The sequence below is a fragment of the Nycticebus coucang genome, chromosome 5 (genome assembly GCF_027406575.1).
Source record: "Nycticebus coucang isolate mNycCou1 chromosome 5, mNycCou1.pri, whole genome shotgun sequence".
Classification (NCBI taxonomy): domain Eukaryota; kingdom Metazoa; phylum Chordata; class Mammalia; order Primates; family Lorisidae; genus Nycticebus; species Nycticebus coucang.
In genome coordinates, this window is record NC_069784.1 from 130,155,495 (window position 1) to 130,176,040 (window position 20,546).

Genomic DNA, 20,546 nt, shown 5'->3' on the forward strand with positions numbered 1-20,546 from the left:
GGACCAGAAGGATGAGAAGGTTGAATAGCACAAAGGGATAAAAGAAAGAAAAGAAAATAAACAAAGGAGAGGGGGTGGATAAAAGGGAATATTGACAAAAAGAAGAGAGGCACAGAAAGAGGGAGACAGAGCAATATAGGTGTACAGTAGGGTACTTGACACAACCTTAAAAAAAAAACCCAACCTCTGGAGGTGCCCAGTTCAGTGATTCCCTTGAGGTCAGCAGCTCTTTGCTAACCTGATCAGACACAGTACCCTACTTCCACCAAGTAGAAAGTAAAGACAAAAATGCTATAAATCAAACCAAAACAAGCAAACAGAAAACTTTATGGGATAAAATTGGGTGAAAAACCAAATAATAGGGGTAGAAACACTAGCAAAAATGAAGTTCTAATTATTGAAAAAGGCAGCAATCGGAAATTGTATTTAAACTAGAAAAATGGATAAAGAAAAGAAAGAGAAAAAATAAAAGAAAAAATCTGTATGGAAAAGGTTGGAATTAAAAAAACAAAAAAACAACAAAATAAACAAAAAACAAACCAACCAACAAACAAAAATAACCAAAAACAAAGCAGTATATATATCTTGTTGAATATTGTCTGGGCAACAGGTGATCTTCTGGGGTATGAGATGTTAATCACAAGGCTGATACAACAGGAGGCCTCCATTGATTTCTCAAACCCCACAGGGTGGAGACCCTAAATCTCTCTTCAGCCTTCTTAAAAGGCATTTTAAACTTCTAAACTTGGCTAAGCAGAAGCTTTTCCAGGAAAGTGCTTGTCGCTGGGATCACTGCTGAAGTGGCTATCCACTTACCCAATGTGCCAAAACCAGTCTCACTCTGCCCCTGAGGGTTAAGGCTGTAAGGCAGTTCAGTCCCCTCCTTTAGGCTGCTCAGACACTAGGTTACTAGCTCCCGCCCAATCCTTGCTTTGCCACCCTGAGGGCGGAACTTGCTGGGCCAGTTCTCTCACAATGGCTCCCTGCAGCCCATAGCCGAACATTATTAGCTCCGTCTGGCTCAGCAGCTCACTCTGGGGCCCTAGACAACGCCCAAAGTTCTCCACACTCCTGCTCAGGCTCTCCCCAAGGCAGTTCAACTGAGTGCCAAGTCCAAAAACACCAAAACAGATCAAAGGCCTTTCCGGTTTGCAGTCTCACTGCTGCTGTACTTACAGCTGCCGGCGGGATTAGACCCATCAAACACACGCAACCACTTGCCAGTTTTCCACTGTTTTTGTCCTCCTCTTGGGGTCCAGAAGTCTCTCGGTGACTCCCTGTATCCTTAAAGGGATGATTATAGGCAGATCCCTGCAGCCAGAGATACCTGGAGTCTTATCTCCCCAGACTCACGGTACCCAGTTGCAGGGAAGCTGTTACTCGGCCGCCATCTTACTCTCACTCCCTTAAATATTTTATTTATTTAATTTTTTTTTTTTTTTTGAGACAGAGTCTTACTATGTCACCCTCAGTAGAGTGCCAGTACAGCTCACAGCAACCTCAAACTCCTGGGCTTAATCGATTCTCTTGCCTGAGCCTCCCGAGTAGCTGGGACTATAGGCGCCTGCCACAACGCCTGGCTATTTTTTGTTACAGTTTGGTTGGGGTCAGGTTTGAACCCGCCATCCTCGGTATATGGGGCCCAGTGCCCTACTCATTGAGCCACACGCACCATCCCAGACTTAAATATTTTAAACTAAGTGATTCCCTGGACTTTTGTGTTACCACTTGTATCTTGAATCTAATGGGGAAAAAAAAGGCATCTGGATTTATCTTTGTGATCAACTTTATGTTCAGGAAAGAGCTCTCATGCAAGTTGCTTTGCTAAATTGCTGTTCATGTCACACAATTTGAATAGATTCTTAATGAAGGTTTGCATATGAATCTCCATAAAAAATGATGCAAACTTTTTCTTCCCCCAAAGAAGGACTCAGCCTCTGCCCTTGTTGGAGGTGGTGAGACTGTGGATTACCATCGGAGGCTTTCTTTACCTATGGCCGAGGGGTAAGACAGGCAGTCTGTGCCCTCTCTCCTCTTTACGTTGAAGAGAATCTGGTCTTTCACGTGGTAATCTATGTCACGATTACTAAGTTAAAACACCACATGAAAAACTTGACTTTTACTTCTTTTGTTTGTTTTTTTGTTTTGAGAGAGTCTCGCTCTGTCACCCTGCGTAGAGTGCTTTGGCTCTCATAGCTCACAGCAGCCTCAAACTCTTGGGCTCAAGTGACCTTCTTGCCTCAGCCTCCTGAGTAGCTGGGACTATAGGCGCCTGCCACAGTGCCGGGCTAGTTTTTCTATTTTTAGAAGAGATGGGGTCTTGCTCTTGCTCAGGCTGGTCTTGAACTCCTGAGCTCAGGCAGTCCACCTGCCTTGGCCTCCAGAGTGCTGAGATTACCTGCGTGAACCGCCCTGCCTACCTTTACTTCTTGTTTGCAGAGTGAGACCCACAGAATTTGCCATGCGAGTTGAATGGTGAGCTAAACCACACGTGGGGCCCTAGGAGAGGGGTGGAAAGTCCCCTGTCCAAAGGGGCAGCTAGAAGAAACATTTTCCACAGTAGGTCATCAGAAATGGGAACAAATAATTACTTCATGAGACAAACTGCTGCGTCTGTGGAGAGGAAATAACACGGCCAGAACCAGGTGCGCGCTCAGTCTCCCTGGACGTGGGAGCATCCTCCAGGCCGCGTCCAGGCTGTGCTTATTATGTTTCTTGGCCTCGTTATTACACTTATTTCCTATTTCTGATCTCAGGCCTCTCAGAATATTTCCTGTGAAGAGGAAATCCTGACTGCTTTTTTTCTGGTGCTTTCTTACCACGTGGTAAATGGCTAATTTCATGTAATTAAGGAAGTTTTTCATGGAGACTAAATAGCCTGTTGGGGAAAGTATAAAAACATGTGTGGGAGACAGATCGGTCCTCGGGGCACAGTTGCATTTGATTTCTTCAAGTGCTTCCACTTCCACAGAGAAACTCGGGGGACTCCAGCCCGCAGGGCGGGGGGTGAGATTTGTAAAAGTCTGTCCAGGCCGGTTTATTTCAAATTGAAAAATTGCCTCCATCGGAACCCTTGTGAATATTCAAAATTCCACATAGAGGGCAAATTACATATAAAAGCTACTTATAAGACTGGAAAATTTGAAGGATTTGATACCTAAACACTAATAATAGTAATATTTAAGAAATGTGTACCTGTCCCAGGCCCAGGAAATGTGCTAAATGCCTTACATGTTTCATGTTTCTTGGTTGGTTTTTTGTTTTTGAGCCAGAGTCTCACTCTGTTGCCCAGACTGGAGGGCAGTGGTGTCATCAACATAGCTCATAGCAACCTCAAGCTCTGTGGCCTGAGCCTCCTGAGTAGCTAGGAATAGAGGTGTCCACCATCTCTATTCCTCTAAAATGCCAGGCTACTTTTTCTACTTTTTGTAGAGACGGGGTCTCGCTGTTGCTCAGGCTGGTCTTGAACTCCTGAGCTCAAGGGATCCTCCCAGCCTCCTCCTTAGCCTCCCAGAATGCTAGGGTCGCATGCCTAAACCACCACACTGGGGCATGTTTCAACTTAATGACTGTCCACAGCAACCCGTCAGGTGAGTGCTGCTCCACTTTACACATGAGCAAGCTGAGGCCCCAGGAAGGCTGGGCAAAGTGCCCAAAGTCAAACGCCTAAAAAAGTAAAGGAAACGGGATTCCCGTCAGCTCAGGTTGTCTGTGGTCACGGGAACAGCCACCTCGGGTAACGATTGCATAAATAAGGGCAGCTCCCACATCGAAGGCTCGTGCATTTATTTTGATTATTACTTACAGGGTAGCATAGCCTACTGCTCCAGAATTTCCTCTGCATGTGTGGAGAAGCTAAACACAGGCTGCTCCATTGCGCTATTGTTATCTGGAAATCTCTACTACTCACGTTGGCTCTTAGTACCTAATTTCCTTGTCACTGTGTCTCCACAGCACTGCTGGACCCACAGCCACATTTATCTCTTTTATGTAACAGCTACATAGTTTGGGAGAAACTATCATCAGAAAGCAAAAATCAGAAAGCAAAACTGAATGAAGGGGAAAAACCACACACACACACAGAGTATTGAGAGGGAAATTGCATTGTAAAGTATTAAAATTCAACATAATTTCCCGTTTTCTCTTTGATAGAGGCCCTGATGCCAGGTGATGTTTTACAGGCGTCCCCAAGACCTTTCCAGTGCTACTCAAACATACTTTTGGATAGAGAAATGGCATTTAGGTGTCAAGCTGAGGCCATGGCTGTCTGTAAGCCACCAGGCTGATGGCAAAGGGTGGATACTCCAAACTCCCGGGCTGGATGTGTTTGCTTCCTCTGCACGGTAAGATGCTCAATATCAGGTCTAGCAAGACGGCCCCAAGACATGGTCTGGAGTGGGGTCAGCTTTATACAAATTATGCTCTAGACTAGAACTTTCTCTAAGGCAGGAATTCATGTCTCTGTATGTCCCAGGACTTGCCCCATGCCGGGCACAGGGTACATGCTTAGGAGCTGATGGATGAAGGATAAATGAATGTGTGCCTTTTAAGCACATAGGCATTTAAGTGCTCAATCTCACACTAATTTTGCAAAAATCTTGCAGTAGAAGAATGTATCAGCTCTTAGGTTTGGAACCCCGGGCCAACCTTTCAAACAGAGCCTTGGTAAAAGAATGTGCAGCTCAGGAGGTTTCCAGGAAAGATTTTTTTTTGCACAAATAAATTGAAAACATCACTCGAACAGTAGTCTTTCTTGTGTTTCCTCTAGTCTTGGTACTTTAGTCTATAACTCTAAAATGTGGAGCGCCAAACAAGACCATGCTGAGGTGTGTCTAATGAAGTCAACCACATCACCTGACTGTAAATAGACATGCCTGGACATAAATATGAAATTTACCAGGGCCATATACAGAAACTCCTGCAAATGGTTTGTAATAGTGAGCGTATGGGAATGACATTGAAGCCATTTTTTTTTTTTTTTTTTTTTTTTGGCCGGGGCTGGGCTTGAACCCGCCACCTCCGGCATATGGGACCGGCGCCCTACCCGTTGAGCCACAGGTGCCGCCCTGAAGCCATTTTTAGTTCAAAAAGAAAATGACTGTTTTACTGTGAACAATAACATACTCCGTATATTCATTTGTCAAAGTGGCTTTTCCCATTTTGCTTTTTCTTCAAACATGGTAAGTGGATGAGTCGTGTGCTGGATCTTTATATGTTGGATGTGCTCTACAGCAATTAAAATTTGAGAAAGCTGGGCATGGTCGCACATGCCTGTAGTCCCAGTACTCAGGAGACTGAGGCAGGAGGATGGCTTGAGTCTAGGAGTTCAAGACCATCCTGAGAAACATAGAAAGACCTTATCCCTAAAAATAATAATAATAAATCTATGCAAACATCATGGTCCATGAGGCATTTGAAGAATACCCACATCATGTCCCAGTTATCTTTTCCAGGTCTCACATGTGGTATCTGGAGAGATTGAGCAGAGGTGTCACCCAGGAGGGCAGAGTCAGGAGGGGACTAATTCCAACTGACCCAGCTCTAACTTTTAGACTGTAGTCCATTAATATCTAGATCCAAGGTCATTCTTTTTTTTTTTTTTTTTTTTTTGTAGAGACAGAGTTTCACTTTATGGTCCTCGGTAGAGTGCCGTGGCCTCACACAGCTCACAGCAACCTCCAACTCCTGGGCTTAAGCGATTCTCTTGCCTCAGCCTCACGAGTAACTGGGACTACAGGCGCCCGCCACAACACCCGGCTATTTTTTTGTTGCAGTTCGGCTGGGCCGGGTTTGAACCCGCCACCCTTGGTATATGAGGCCGGCGCCTTACTGACTGAGCCCCAGGTGCCGCTCCCAAGGTCATTCTTATTCAAGGAGGTATTCTGAAAGTGCTCTCAGCCTAGCTCTACCATATCATTATAAAAGAGGTCATCAATATGAAAATTCACTGTGACTTTCATCCTATTGTAACAGAGATGATATTTTTATCTTTTTACTATTGACACAATCTTCTGTCCTCAGAAAGGTTCGTAGTGCTTGTTCTCTTCCCGTGGCACTTATCACAGACACCTGTGATAAAAAAGTTGTTTGTGTACACACCTCATCATCTAAGACTATGTTAGCTACTTACTTGTTCTTTTTATGAGAGTCCCACTCTGTTGCCAGGCTAGAGTGCAGAGGCATTAGCCCAGCTCATAGCAACCTCAAACTCCTGGGTTCAAGTGATCCTCCTGCCTCAGCCTCCCAGGTAGCTGGGACTACAGATGCCTGCCATGACACCCAGCTAATTTTTCTATTTTTAGTAGAGCAAGGTTTCTCTTTGTTGCTGAGTCTTGAACTGTTGGCGTCTAGCAATCCTTCCATCCTTCCATCCTTCCTCCAGCCATCCTTCCATCCTTCCATCCTTCCAAAGGGCTGGGGTTACAGGTGTGAGCTGCTGCACCAGGCATGGCTGAAGCATTTAAAAAGAAGGGTAAAAAGAAAGTGTAAGGCAGGCGTGGTCCCTGCCTGTAAGGATGCTACAGCATTCCTGGCTCTCAGCCATGAGCAGGGCTCACAAAAGGAATTTACTGTCTTTGTGTTTTCCTTGTGGAACACTGTGAATCCTTATCTGTTTTTTAGGGTAGCTTAATTCCTTTGCTTGTTGACTATAATAGGAATTAAAAGAAGATTCATATTTAAGTCAAATGAACAAAGCCTGGCGGTTACCGGTGAAGGGTGGAGTCATCTACAAATTGCACTTCTGAGACCTTTAGTGTAAAGGTGACCCTCATGGGTACGCCTTATCTGATATATTGCTTTTTAGACCTAAAAAGCAATTTCAGCTTTCATCATTTTATATCCTATTTTATATACAGACTAGATGCACTAAAAGCCATGGCTGTAGCTTTTCATGTCAAGAATCTGCATGAGAAATGTTTGTTTTAATAACATTTTTATTAGTTACATAAATACAGAGAAATATGCTGGTCATAAAGTTCAGCTCTGTGGATTGTCTCAAATAGACACACCTGTGTAACCACTGTCCAGCTCGGGAAATGGATATGACAAGGGCCCCCCTCATGCCGCGGGCAACGGCTACTCTGCTGTCCACCCTACAGATTAATTTCACCTGTTTTGAACTTTATCTAAATAGATTCACCTAGTACATACTATTTTGTGTCAGGATTCTTTCTCTCACCATTATATTTGTAAGACTTGTACAGGAGATTGCTCATTTTCTATGATGTGTGCTAACCCTTGATAAGAACATGCCACAATTTATGTATTCATTCTACTGTGGAGGGATGTTGGCTGGTTCCTTGCTTGGGCTGTTGTGAATGACAGTGCTGTTAACATTCCTATCCGCACAGTGTTTATTTACATCCATTTCTGTCGGGTATGTACACTGGGGTAGAATTGCGGGATCACAGAGTTCGCATCTGTTCACATTTTTTAGAATATATGCTGCCAAAGCAAGCACTATTTTTTTTTTTTTTTGAGACTTTGTCAAACTGGGTAGAGTGCTGTGGCATCATCATCAATCACAACAACTTCAAACTCTTGGGCACCAGGGATCCTCCTGCCTCAGTCTCCAGAGTAACTGGGACTGTGGGCACCTGCCTCGACACCCAGCTAATTTTTTCTATTTTTAGTAGAGACAGGGCCTCGTTCTTGTTCAGGCTGGTCTTGAACTCCTGAGTACAAGGGATCCACCTGCCACAGCCTCCCAGAATGCCAGGATTACAGGGGTGAGTCACTGCGCCCGGCCACATCTGTTCACTTTTATATGGTAGTTACTGTTCAAGTTTTCCCCACGTGATTGTACAACCCCCTAATTCATCAGCACTCCATGAGTCTTACATCATCACTTTCCATTGACCTTCTTTTTCATTTTAGCCATTGGAGGGTGGGGAGGAGGATCTCCTGTGCTCTTAGTTTTTATTTCCTGGATGGCTAATGAGGTTTTGGATTTCTTCTTTTCAATAGTAACCGTTCCAATCATTCCAATTCCAATGATTTTTAATTAGTTGACTAGACACAGTTCTATACATAGTCTGGATGCCAGACCTTTATTGCCTGGGGGCACTGCAGGTGCCTTCTCCCTGGCTGTCTTGATGGCTTAGTGGTTGACAAATGCCTCCAGAGGAGAAGAAACTTCTGAAGGTTGGGCTCCCTCTCCAGACTTCCCTTTTCTCAGGGATTTTGGTCCTTTTCTGTATGTAGGTAGCTCTCTGATGACTCCCAAACATATGAATTGTGTATGCTTAATATTTTATCTAGTTTTTTGCATTGTGAGGATTGGTCTAAAGAAGCTTTTTCGCCCCTCCAGAAGCATAAGTTTGCAAATGAGACTATCATTTGGGGCATTTCAAAGGAAATGCCTAGAATGAAGAAGCATCCTAAGGGGACGCCACACACAGAAATCGACTCTTTCTAGGCTGGGATTGGAGAGGACGAGAGGTGTTTAGACAATTGCCCTGCAGGGTTCTGCCCTGTGACTCTTGGGTCCTGTCCCAGGAGGGGATAAAACAAACTAGAGGAGAGTTGGTGATCCTAAAGCAATATTCTAGGGTTAGCCTTCTGGGACTGTAGGCCTCTTTGGGAAGCTCCCATCCAGTAAAGCATGAACCAAAAAAGACAGAGGATACCTCCAGTCCTGTTGCTATGGAAAGGAGGCTTCTGACACCAGTCTGTCCTGCAAAGCAAGGCAGACTGAGTGCTAGGCTGAAAATTGCCCTGGAGCCTGGAAGAGGCCCCCGGGTTGAGACACGGAGGACACAGCCCATGGCAGCCTTTTGACGGGAGCCCAGTGTGGGGCTGGTGATAGCAGCAGCGTGTGCTGTGAAGATCAGTGTTGATGCCCAAGTTCAAGCAGGACGGACTGCAGGGAGGACTGTGGCAAGAATGCAATTGGATAGCCCTCACATCAGGCTGGCCTCACCCTGGTTCTCAAGAACACTTTGCCCACCCCAGACCTACCCTCCTCCTGGAGAAAGGAGGAGAAGGAGGGGTACTGGGGAGGGTCCTGAATTAACAGGATGAGAGTCTAAAAGAGACCAGAAACTGAGGGACTGAGTTTCTTCCATGGTGAGATTTAGTGTCCCTGTATTGCTAATGGGTTGAATTGTGTCCCCTGCCCAAAAGACATGCTAAAGTCCTAACCTCCAACACCTTGGAAATAGGGTCTTCAGCCGTCCAGTTTGTTATGATTTATTACAGCAGCCCTAGCAAAGGAATGCAACTACTAACTGAAGTCAGAGGCTAGTGAATTAAATTGAGTTCAATTTTGGAAAAAGAAAGATAATTACATTTCTGTGCCTGTCTCCACATATTGTACTGAACTCAGGCTTTGAACCTGAATTTTTCTGTACAAGGGTCACCTTTCCTGTCTCCTTTGGATCCACATGACCTTCTGTTCCGAGTGAGCTGACTTGCCGCTCTCCATCTAGGAATTCCCCAAGTTTTTCCATACACTGCTGTCAATTACCTTGCATGTACCAACACAGCATTTGCTTTTCTGGTTCTGAAGCTGGCTCGATCCAGAATTCACAGATTGAGTAGATGCAACCTATAACCCATCTGAACTTTCGAATAAAAAATAAATCAAGCTGAGTTCTCACCAGGAAGGGAATTGCTGAAATTACTCTGTGTAATTATAATATTTTCTCTTATAAGTGTGTATCATCAGCTGGGCGAGGTGGCTCACGCCTGTAATCCTAGCACCCTGGGAGGCTGAGGTGGGTGGATCACTTGAGCTCAGGAGTTTAAGACCAACCTGAGCAAGAGTGAGGACCCCATCTCTAAAAATAGCCAGGTGTTGTGGCAGGTGCCTGTAGTCCCAGCTGCCTGGGAAGCTGAGGCAAGAGGATTGCTTGAGCCCAGGAGTTTGAGTTTGATGTGAGCTATGAGGCTATGACATTGTACCAAAGGTGACAAAAAGAGACAGAAAAAAAAGTGTGATCATTGAGGCTGATCTGTTGGTGTGATTGAGGGCTCTGGGAGACCCCTTCCTTGGTTAAGTCGCCTTCACTTCTTGTAAGGATGTCTGAGATTCCATCCTGTGTCTTATTCCTTTGGTTCTCAAAGACATTGTCAGTTTTTCTTTTTTTTTTTTTTTTTGTAGAGACAGAGTCTCACTTTATGGCCCTTGGTAGAGTGCCGTGGCCTCACACAGCTCACAGCAACCTCCAACTCCTGGGCTTAAGCGATTCTCTTGCCTCAGCCTCCCGAGTAGCTGGGACTACAGGCGCCCACCACAGCACCCGGCTATTTTTTGGTTGCAGTTCAGCCGAGGCCGGGTTTGAACCCGCCACCCTCGGTATATGGGGCCGGCGCCTTACCGACTGAGCCACAGGGGCTGCCCCGTCAGTTTTTCAATTAAAGCACAAATATCCCCTGAGAAAGTTCACAGCTTGAGCTCTTAGGAACAGCAAACGGTGTCTATTGTGTGATTTCTCTCTTGGGACCCACAGGAGACCCTGAGGATATAGAGCAAGGGGCCAGTCTGCTAATCTGGCCTAGGGTGAAGTCATCATGAAGCCACGGAATGTCCACATAGTAACAATGGCAATTACCTTGAGAAATCTTGAACTGTATTTTCAAAATAGAAAGGAGTTCAGTTAGTAAAATGAGAAGTCCTGTTTTCCACATAGGATTGGAGGTCAGGCTCATCCACTCTGGAGTCAGCTGGCGCTGGCTCTGTGACCAGGGCCTTCTCCTTTTTAAGCTTCAGGGTTCTTCTCATCTATGAAATGGGATAATAATTGTACCTGCCTCATTAGGAGATTATGAGAGGCAAATAAGATAAATTATCTGAAGAATTGGCCCAGAATAAACCCTCAATAAATGTTAGTATCGCATCGGTCTGTGAAATTTTTGTCCCTTTATTATTATGTATTAATTGTTAGGTTTCTTAATGCAGCACCAGTTTTGTGCTAAACTGTGTTGTTCCACATGGCAATCAGAGCTGTGCTGTTGAAATGAATTTGGAGATCAGTCCATTAAAATGCATACAAGGCGCCTACACTGGGCTGGGCCCAGAGCATGCCACATGCTGTGTGCACTTCACATTTGAAAATATGCTGCAGAAGGCCAGGCGCAGGGGCTCATGCCTGTAATCCCTGCACTCTGGGAGACCAAGGCAGGTGGATCCCTTGAGCTCAGGCTGAGCAAGAGCGAGACCCCCCCTGTCTATACTAGCAATAGAAAAAGTAGCTGAGCTTCATGGCAGGTGCCTGTAGTCCTTGAGCCCAAGAGTTTGAGGTTGCTGTGAGCTATGATGAAACTAGGGCACTCTACCCAGAGCAACAGAATGAGATTCTGTCTCAAAAAAAGAAAAAAAAAATTGCTACAGTAAAATAAAGGATCAGGATGACAGGAATTCTTTCACTGTTTTTATCTCTCTCTTTTTTTTTAATAGGTAAAATTTTTCACTGTTCTTTACTTTTATATGATTAGCAGTGAGATTGAATGCTGATTGAGCTGTCTTCTGTTTTTCTTTCTTCTATGAATAAGTTTCTTATGCCCATTGTTACTCGGTAGAGTGTTGTGGCGTCACAGCCCACAGAAACCTCAAACTCTTGGGCTTACGCCATTCTCTTGCCTCAGCCTCCCAGTAGGTCTATAGGTGCCTGCCACAACACCAGGCTATTTTTTTTTTTCCAAAAACAAGAAATGCCTTTTATTAAGGGGTGGTTTACATTTATACATAATTTTGCTTTTAAAAAAGATGACTGTTACAATCAGGTATGTAATCACTTAGATACCTCTAAGTTCTATCTGTTAAAAATACGTTCTTTTAGAAAATCCAATTTAGGGTGGTGCCTGTAGCTCAAAGGGGTAGGGCGCCGGCCCCATATGCCGGAGGTGACGGGTTCAAACCCAGCCCCAGCCAAAAAGTGCAAATAAATAAATAAATAAATAAAAATAAAAAATTTAGAAAATCCAATTTAATCATCTCATTCTTTTTTTTCAGTAATTTTCTCCAAACAGTGATAGAAGTACTCTTGGGTGGAGAGAATGCAGAAAACTGTTTTTGAGTATCCTCAAATCATATATCTATAATAAAGATTTGGCTCCAAGGAACCTAGCTCTAATTAGCGAAGTAGGCCCCATTTAGAAAGTGGTAATGAGATGGTAACTAACAATTGTACTAACCATTATCAAAAATTAACAGTTTTAGGTATCTTTCTTTTGGGTTTCTGTGATTTAGGTGCGTCCAAAATTTCTTCATAGTCTGTACTCATTCCCTTTGCCCAGCGACCAACAGTGACCATTCGATCTGAATTCTGACTTTCAGGGCAATCTTTCTTTAAGTCTTTCACGGAGCCACAAAGTTTGCAACCACCACCATCAGCATAGAATCCTTTGGGATTATCAGGACAAGATCTAGACAGGTGTCCCTTTTCCCCACAAACAAAACATTTTGCAAAAGGAAATTCGCCAACAGCTGGGTCTACTTTAGCCTTACACTTGGTTATTTCATGCTCTGTGGACCCACACCGGTAACATATTCCAGTGCCCATGTCTTGATTTGCAAGGGCAGCTGGGCAATCTGCAATTCTATAACCAGGTTTTCTACAATGGAAACATACCATTGCTTTTTTTTTTTGCTCCTTGTCTTTTTAATCATCTTTCTTCCTGTCGACTGTCTTTCTTTAAAGCAACTGCAGTTTCTTCCCTGACTTTCTGAAGGTCTGATGCCATAATCTCCCCATTGTGAACCATCTGTGAGTTCTGTCTTAGGTATTCCATGAATCCATTCACATCTTCATTTAAGTATTCTTTTTTCTTTTTGTTCTTCTTATGTTTTTCTACCAGGTTTTTTTTTTTTTTCTATTTTTTTTTTGGCCGGGGCTAGGTTTGAACCTGCCACCTCCGGCATATGGGACCGGCGCCCTACTCCTTGAGCCACAGGCGCCGCCCAGTTCTTCTTATGTTTTTCTTAGAGTGCATCATTTTTAAGGGACAGCCTATTGGTTCGAACTTGTTTATGGTTTGGTAGATTTTGGCTTGTTCCCTCACAGGACCGCTTCTTCATGTCCTCCCATGATGTTGTAGACAAGGGTCTCATACTATGTGTGGTAGTAATGCATGCCCACCGCGTCGTAGCATGATCAGATGTACCTCAGCAATCGCGCAGGGATCCTCCAGAGCAGCTCCGGGCTATTTTTTGGTTGCAGTTGTCATTGTTGTTTAGCAGGCCTGGGCCAGGCTCGAACCCTCCAGCCTCGCTGTATGTGGCCAGCATTCTACTCACTGAGCTACAGGCACTGAGCCCAATCTATTGTATTACTATGAAATAACTAGAAGGCAATAATGGGAATGTTTCTAGCACAAAGAAAAAATGGATATCCCAATTACATTGATTTGATCTTTACAAATTATGTGAATGTATTAAATTATAATATGTATTTGATCTTTACAAATTATATGAATGTACTAAATTATATGAATGTATTAAATTAGGTGGCTCCGCCTAAACACATCCAGGTACATTCACTATGTATCAATAAAAAAATAAAATAAAATTAGAAGAAAGGAGTGAAGCCAGGATTTAAACCAGACCTTCTGACTCCAGAATTGGGCTGTGGACTACTAAGCTGTGTGCGCACAAGCACAGACACACGCAAACACACACACAGGCCTCGCACACGCACAGACACACACAGAGGGCCTCGATCTTCACTGTGCTCACAGTCACTGTCCTTGCCAATGTGTGGTGGTCAGAGCTGGGTAGACATTTCTCAGTGTAATCACATATGGGATTATAGGAAGCCAGATGGCCAGGAAAGAAGGCGATTGGATTTTTATTAGAAGAGGCGCCTCTGTTAGCTGTGTGACCTTTGCAGGAAAGCAGAGAGTAACCAGTTAGGGCAAGACTTGCCCAACTCTAAAGCGTTCTGACCCGCCAGGCTCCTACCTCCACGCTCGATGAAGACCGTGAACCCCCCGAGGAAGGTCACCCACGGCTAGCTCCCAAAGAAAAGAGGAGCAGAGGAAAACGAGATTTTTTCAGAACTCAGTTATGTTAAACCTGGTGACAGAGGAACCAAATGTGACAGAAAGAAAAATAAAGAGACTCTTGTCGCCGGGGCATTCAGTTTCCACCGTACTGAGCAGGACTTTGCAAAAAGTGTCTGCACAGCAGGAGATGCGCCAGCTCCCGTAGAAAACAAGTCATCTGCTGCTGGGGAGCAGCTCGGAGTTACAGTCCAAGCCCTGGGCCAGAGACAAAGACACCCCGCCCACCTGTGACCACCGTCTGGTTGGGGAGAGTGATGACAGTGAAGGAACTAGTCATCATGAGGCCACAGAAATTCAGAGCTGGCTCCACCTAAGAGACCTGGAAGACGGTCACAGACAGAGGCAGTTTTTTGCTGAGGCCTGAACTGTGAGGGGTTGCATAGTACCAGACATGTGTTTCACTGTTTGGGCAGAACCATAGGGAACGAACGGGGAGAGGGGAGGCTTGGGCACTGCTGAGGACGGAGAAGGAGAAGACTGGAGACCAAACAGTTGTGGGAGTGATGGTCCAGGGCCAAGGTGGCTCCCAGCAACTTGGAAAACAGGATGCTACTGAAGGAGGAAGGGAATCGGCCGGAAGGGGGGATGGCCGGGGAGGCACCACAGTAGCAAACTGAGCGTAGAAAAGCCCAACCTCCAGGGCCCAGGGAGGCAGGGTTGTGTGAAATCACTTAGTCCTGAGGTTTCTTTTATTTTTCTTTTGTGGTCTTTTTCTGGTCCGACTCCACTGGTGCATGTTTGTGTGTGGATGACATCGTGCTGGATTGAAAACAAAACGGGAGCAAAATGTAACTTTCTGCAGGGGTAGTAAGTGGGGATGGGACTTCAGGGCCTGTGGCTGTGAGGCTCATGGTCCGCTTGTGTGACCTCAAATGTGGGTACAGTTGGCTCATAGCTGGGTACAGTGGCTCATGGCTGTAATCCCAGCACTTTGGGAGGCTGAGGTAGGAGGATCACTTGAGGGCAGGAGTTGAAGACCAGCCTGGGCAAGAGAGGGACATTGTCCCTTAAACAAAAACAACAAAAAAAAATACTGCTTATTTATTCACTTTTTAGCATGAGCTGATCATTGTCAGTCACTCCTGTATTTACCTCGCCATTGGAACAATGCTGGGGAGACATATCTCTAGTACGTTCTCAGAACGACTTGTTCCTCATTACCTCATCACAGGGAGAAGCAGATGGGTCTCTCAACCACTTATACTCCCCCCACCCCCGTCGTTAAACTTGGAAGGCCCTCAGTGTTTTCCCTGCAAGCAGGTAGCAACGAGCATGGCTGCAGCTGCTTCATTGCCAACTCGCCAGTGATTAAAAATAATAATCTGGGTGGTTGGATTTCCTAGTTAAATTTCAGGACCAGGTAAGACTCCTTAAAAATTAATACTATCCTTTCTTGTTATAGAAAATTGTACTTTAACATAGGAATTTTCTAAAATGTATGACAAATTGGGTTAAGCTATTTAATCAGATCCTACATGTTTTATAAATTCTATTATGGCATTGCTATGAGCATGAACTTGATGGATAAGGAGAGTTTGAGTTTGATAACCAGCGGAAAGCTGCTCCCTGCTCTGAGCATCTGTTTAGTCTCTCGTTCTCAGGCCCGCTTGTTTAAAACAGGTTGTCTGTTTTTATTAGGGAATTCCACAAGGGAAAGTGTTTGCTGAGACTCTCATCTAAAATGACATGGACGACTTAACAGATATGAAAAAAATGGAAAGCCCCTGCCAGGTGAATGGTAATTTTATAAAAATCTATAAGAGCAAATGTTAATGTCAAAATGATTTTTAATTATTTTTATGGAAAACTGTTCTTTACAACATCATGATTAAAATCTAACCATTTAGTCCATCTTATAAAATACTACATCTAATTTAAGAGCCTGAATTTGGGTTTTAAAACTTGTGACTTGGCATGGTGGCTTATGCCTGTAATCCTACCACTCTAGGAGGCCAACTTGGTAGAATCCCTTGAACTCAGGAGTTCAAGACCAGCCTGAGCAAGAACAAGATCCCATCTCTACTAAAACTGAAGAAAATTAGCTAGGCATTGTGGCGGGCACCTGTTGTCCCAGCTACTTGGGAGGCTGAGGGAGGGCGATCACTTGAGCTCAGGAGTTTGAGGTTGGTGTGAGCACAGCACTCTAGCCCAGGCAACAGAGTAAAACTCTGTCTAAAAAAACTCCAACCAACCAATCAACTAAAACAACTGCCAAAACTGTGGCTTCTTTAGAGCTTATAATTAGAAAATTTGGGTAAAAAGCAAATAACAGCCACCAGTTTAAGGTATTGTTACTCAAAATGAAGATGATAAAGATTCATTAATTCATGTGTCCGTTAATTGACAGTATAATACATGATGACACGAAACTGAAAAAATAGATTTTTTTTTTTTCTGCATGGTATCACTTCTTCATTCTATCACTAAAGTTTGTGAACTTTAAGAAAAAAAGCAATGAAAAAATAAAAGAAAAAAAGCAATGGCTCGGCGCCCATAGTTCAGTGGTTAGGGTGCTGGCCACATGCAATGGGGCTAGTGGGTTTGAACCCAGCCAGGGCCTGCTAAAAACAACAATGATAACAATAACAATAACAACAACAAAAAAAGCTGGGTGTTGTGGCGGGCGCCTGTAGTCCCAGCTACTCGGAGGCTGAGGCAAGAGAGCCTCAGCTAAGAGTTTGAGGTTGCTGTGAGCTGAGACTCAACATCACTCTACTGAGGGTGATGTAGTGAGACTCTAGTCTCAAACAAAAAAAAAAAAAAAAATTAAAAAAAGCAGTATTATAAAGCTGCTAAGTGAATCGGGTAAGTCTATATGTATTGACATGCAAATATATTTATTTCACCCAATATGTCTATATGATACATTTGATGAATATTTGCTATAATTGTTATGTTATACCCTGAGAATTTATTTTCTTCTTTTAAGATGCATTAAACCAAGGAGAAATTGGCAATTATATAAATAAGAGCTCAAGTTCAGGTTTTAGCTCCTTTAACAGACCAGCTTTGAAATTAGAACCCCCAAATTATGTATCATCACCAAATTATGATGCTTTCTGAGGAAGAACATAATGGTTAGTGTTTAGCCACACACCAACACACCTAAACAGATTTCATAGCTTTTTTACACAGGTTAAAGCTGGCTGAAGTCCATTCTCTAGGTGGTTTAATTGCAAAAATTGCTTCCCTTCTAAAGATCCTGTCTGTATTCCAGATGGCCCCATGCCAACAACCCTCAACTTCAAATGCAGCTTAAGTTATCTTTGTCAGCAAGCAGAGGCATTGTCTGTTTTTCCTCCCTTTGGACACACTCAGAAATGTGACATCCAAACCCCACACCCACTATTTTCAATAATAACAAGCAGCAGCATTTATATGACAGAAGGTTAGGGCAACTCTGCTGTCGAGGGCAGAGTGGAAATGACCGAATATAAGTGGAGAGGCTTGGGAGGAAGTCAAAGGAATTCAGGAAGAGTGGAACCAGAGGAGGCTTCCATGAAGTCCAAGAACAAATTTAATGGGTGAGGGAACTGGAAAAGTGGAGTGTAGCATCATAAAGGGAAATTTAAGAGAAAAGACGTGCTCTCATTTTGTAAATTTTACTTTTCACAGTAAGTTTGTGGGTTCAGCAAACACCTTTCCTATACTGAGGGTTCCAGTGAAAGTAAATGTTGACTATATGATCTGTTGTTGAGGAAGAACTGCTTGAATATAAGGTTGGGTGTGGTGGCTCACGCCTGTAATCCTAGCACTCCGGGAGGCTGAGGCGGGTGAATCACTTGAGTTCACAAATTCAAGAGCAGCCTGAGCAAGAGTGAGACCCCCATCTCTTAAAAAAAAAACCAAAGCACTAGCTGGGCATCGTGGTAGGTGCCTGGAGTGCCAGCTACTTGGGAGTCTGAGGCAGGAAGATCACTTGAGCTCAAGAGTTTGAGGGATTGTACTCATTTGCCACCTGGAAGAAAGACTCGGATCCCACTTCAGGTATAAATCACATGGTGATTTATTACACCTGCGCAGGCGGGGCGCTGCCCAAATTCAAACGGCCCTGAAAAGAGGAGCAGGGTGATTTTTATACCATTTTTGTTGCCATGCAAGCAAGCAAAAACAAAAGCAGAACGTGCCGGTTAGCTAGAGGCAGAGTTACAGTCAGGGGGCTACGGCGTGGTGACTGCGTGGCAGCTGGCATGGGGACAAACTTTGCTTGGGAAATTTTGCTTGAGTAAGCTTTCCACCATTGTTTAGCCATTGCTAGGGGGTTAGGGTAAGTTCTACCATTGTTTTACCTGTGGCTAGGAGTTTTTTTGGAACTCAGGGAACTTCCTTGTTCTGAAACCTGTTCTCAGAATTAACCCAAGGGGCGGGGGGCACACCCACCCCAAGGCCGAGACAGGCTGAGACAGGGACCTTTAGGGGTCCTTTTGCTGGGTACCACAGAGGTTGCTGTGAGCACTCTACTGAGGGTGACAAAGTGAGACTGTCTCAAAAATAAAAAAAGAAAAGAAAAAGAAAAAAAGAATTGCTTGAATATCTTTAAGGTAATCACATTTTAAAAGGTACTTTATTTGTATTCAAATAGCATCCACTTTTACATGTTCATATATGTTTACCAGGCTAACTTTATGAATTATGAAAAGCAAAACAAACTTAAAATAACATCAGTTTTATCAACTTAATCAGTGTCACAGGTTGTTTTTTATTTATTTTGACAGTCTCACTTTGTCACCCTGGGTAGAGTACTGTGGCATCACAGCTCACAGCAACCTCAAACTCTTGGGCTTAAGTGATTCTCTTGCCTCAGCCTCCTAAGTAGCTGGGACTACAAGGCATCCACCACAACGCCCTGCTGCTTTTTGGTTGTACTTGTTGTTTGGCGGGCCTGGGCTGGATTCAAACCCTCCAGCTCTGGTGTATGTTGCTGGTGCCCTAGCTGCTGAGCTATAGGCACAGAGCCACAGGTTTTTTTTTTTTTTTGAGACAGAGCCTCAAGCTGTCCCCCTGGGAAGAGTGCTGTGGCATCACAGCTCATAGCAACCTCCAACTCCTGGGCTCAAGTGATTCTCATGCCTCTGCCTCCCAAGTAGCTGGGCTACAGGCACCCACCACTATGCCCAGCTAGATTTTCTATTTTTAGTGGAAACAGGTCTGGCTCAGGCTGGTCTTGAACTCCTGAGCGCAAGCAATCCATCAGCCTTGGCCTTCCAGAGTGTTTTGATTACAGGCATGAGCCCTGGGCCCAGCTGTGTGATGCTTGAATTGAGTATGGAAGGCTGAGTGGAGTGGGAGGTGTTTACTGAATAGCTAGTGTGTAAAGGAGGCAGAGACAAGACTCTGGGGCCTACTCCGTGGGAGGCCGTTCACTACTGGGTAAATGAGCGCAGAGCCACTGGTGGATAAGGGCACCAAGCAGTTCTGTCTGACCCCAGCAAAGCTGAGAGGCTTCATTTTAAAACTCTGGGTGTGTCATGGGAAAGCTGATTCCAATTTGTCTTTTTGACTCTTGGCAGCTGTGAGATCCTGAGACTGCTCCGTGCAGTTCTCCACCTATTTCCAGCTATCTTGGCCTTTAACTGACCAAGGGCCCTCGCTGTTGTGCTCAGAAACCCAGCCCTGGGGTTGTGCCCAAGGCGACACGACCACTGAGCTGTTCCCAGCCACAGACTTGGTGGAGACACGACACTAAGGCAGGTGGGTTCCAAGGACAATGGGGACCCCTGTGTTGTACCTTTGGTGGTAAGACGTAGGGATGGTGTTGCTGAACTTCCCTGAGACTGAGGAAAGTTAGGATAACTGCTTCCCCCTCTCCAGATGGAGAACTCGCTCCCATCATATTTAGTTCCTCAGCCATTTCCCCTAAGAAAATCCCACACATCTAGTCCTGTCTCAGAGCCTGCATCTAGAGGCCCAACACTAATAGACCTGCCTTCCCTTCCCTGCCTCTCCAGGGTGGAGCCCTTACAGATGCGAGGAGACTGCTTCTGGGAGCGCAGCACCCAGGCCCACTGGATCACGCAGATTTCTTCAACTCGCAGCGTTTCCTTCTGGAAAGTACACATTTCTATTGATTGTCAGGCCCCAACTCAGCTGCCACCTCTGCCTGTAAGCCATGACTACCCTCCTCTCAGACCGGGTAGGGGGTGTTAGGAGTAGCCGCGGAGATGTCAGCTTCTGCCTGCTCGCTTCTCCGTGGGCCCCGGGAACTTCTGTACTGTCAACTCTTTGGGGAAGGGACTGGGTCGTATTTGTGTATCGCATTCGCGGCCGCAGGCCGGGCAGGGCGCCTCGCCCAAAGTTATGCGCTTCGTCTATGTTCCTCGAGTTGTTTTCGTTAGGTGGGATGTCCAAAGAAAGCGCCAGGGCCACGGTCACGGCCGCCGGGGCCGGGAGACTGAGGCTGAGTCTGGAGCCCAGTCGGCCGGCAACGACGCGGGGCGGGGCGGGGCGGGGCGGGGCGGGGCCAGCGGCGGGCAGGAAGGTGCGGCTACCGAGGCAGCCTCACAGGCCCTGCGCGCGGGGAGGGGCGGGGCCAGAGGCGG

General features: G+C 45.1%; 2 protein-coding genes and 2 pseudogenes across 3 annotated transcripts in view; 3 read left to right on the top strand and 1 right to left on the bottom strand.

Annotated features, from left to right (window-relative positions):
* SCAF8 (SR-related CTD associated factor 8) overlaps positions 1-19,695 on the top strand; it is a 213,820-nt gene extending 194,125 nt beyond the window's left edge. Inside the window, exons 23-24 of the transcript XR_008380302.1 lie at positions 15,646-15,738; positions 19,518-19,695. The gene's annotated coding sequence lies outside the window, so the exon portion shown is untranslated. The remainder of the gene's footprint in view (positions 1-15,645; positions 15,739-19,517) is intronic.
* Positions 1,523-7,775, top strand: LOC128585594 (protein GVQW1-like; annotated as a pseudogene).
* On the bottom strand, positions 12,144-20,066 carry LOC128585595 (zinc finger CCHC domain-containing protein 9-like; annotated as a pseudogene).
* The window catches only part of TIAM2 (TIAM Rac1 associated GEF 2), a 220,952-nt gene continuing 220,403 nt past the window's right edge, over positions 19,998-20,546 (top strand). For both annotated transcript variants that reach the window (XM_053592932.1, XM_053592935.1), the window contains exon 1: positions 19,998-20,109. The gene's annotated coding sequence lies outside the window, so the exon portion shown is untranslated. The remainder of the gene's footprint in view (positions 20,110-20,546) is intronic.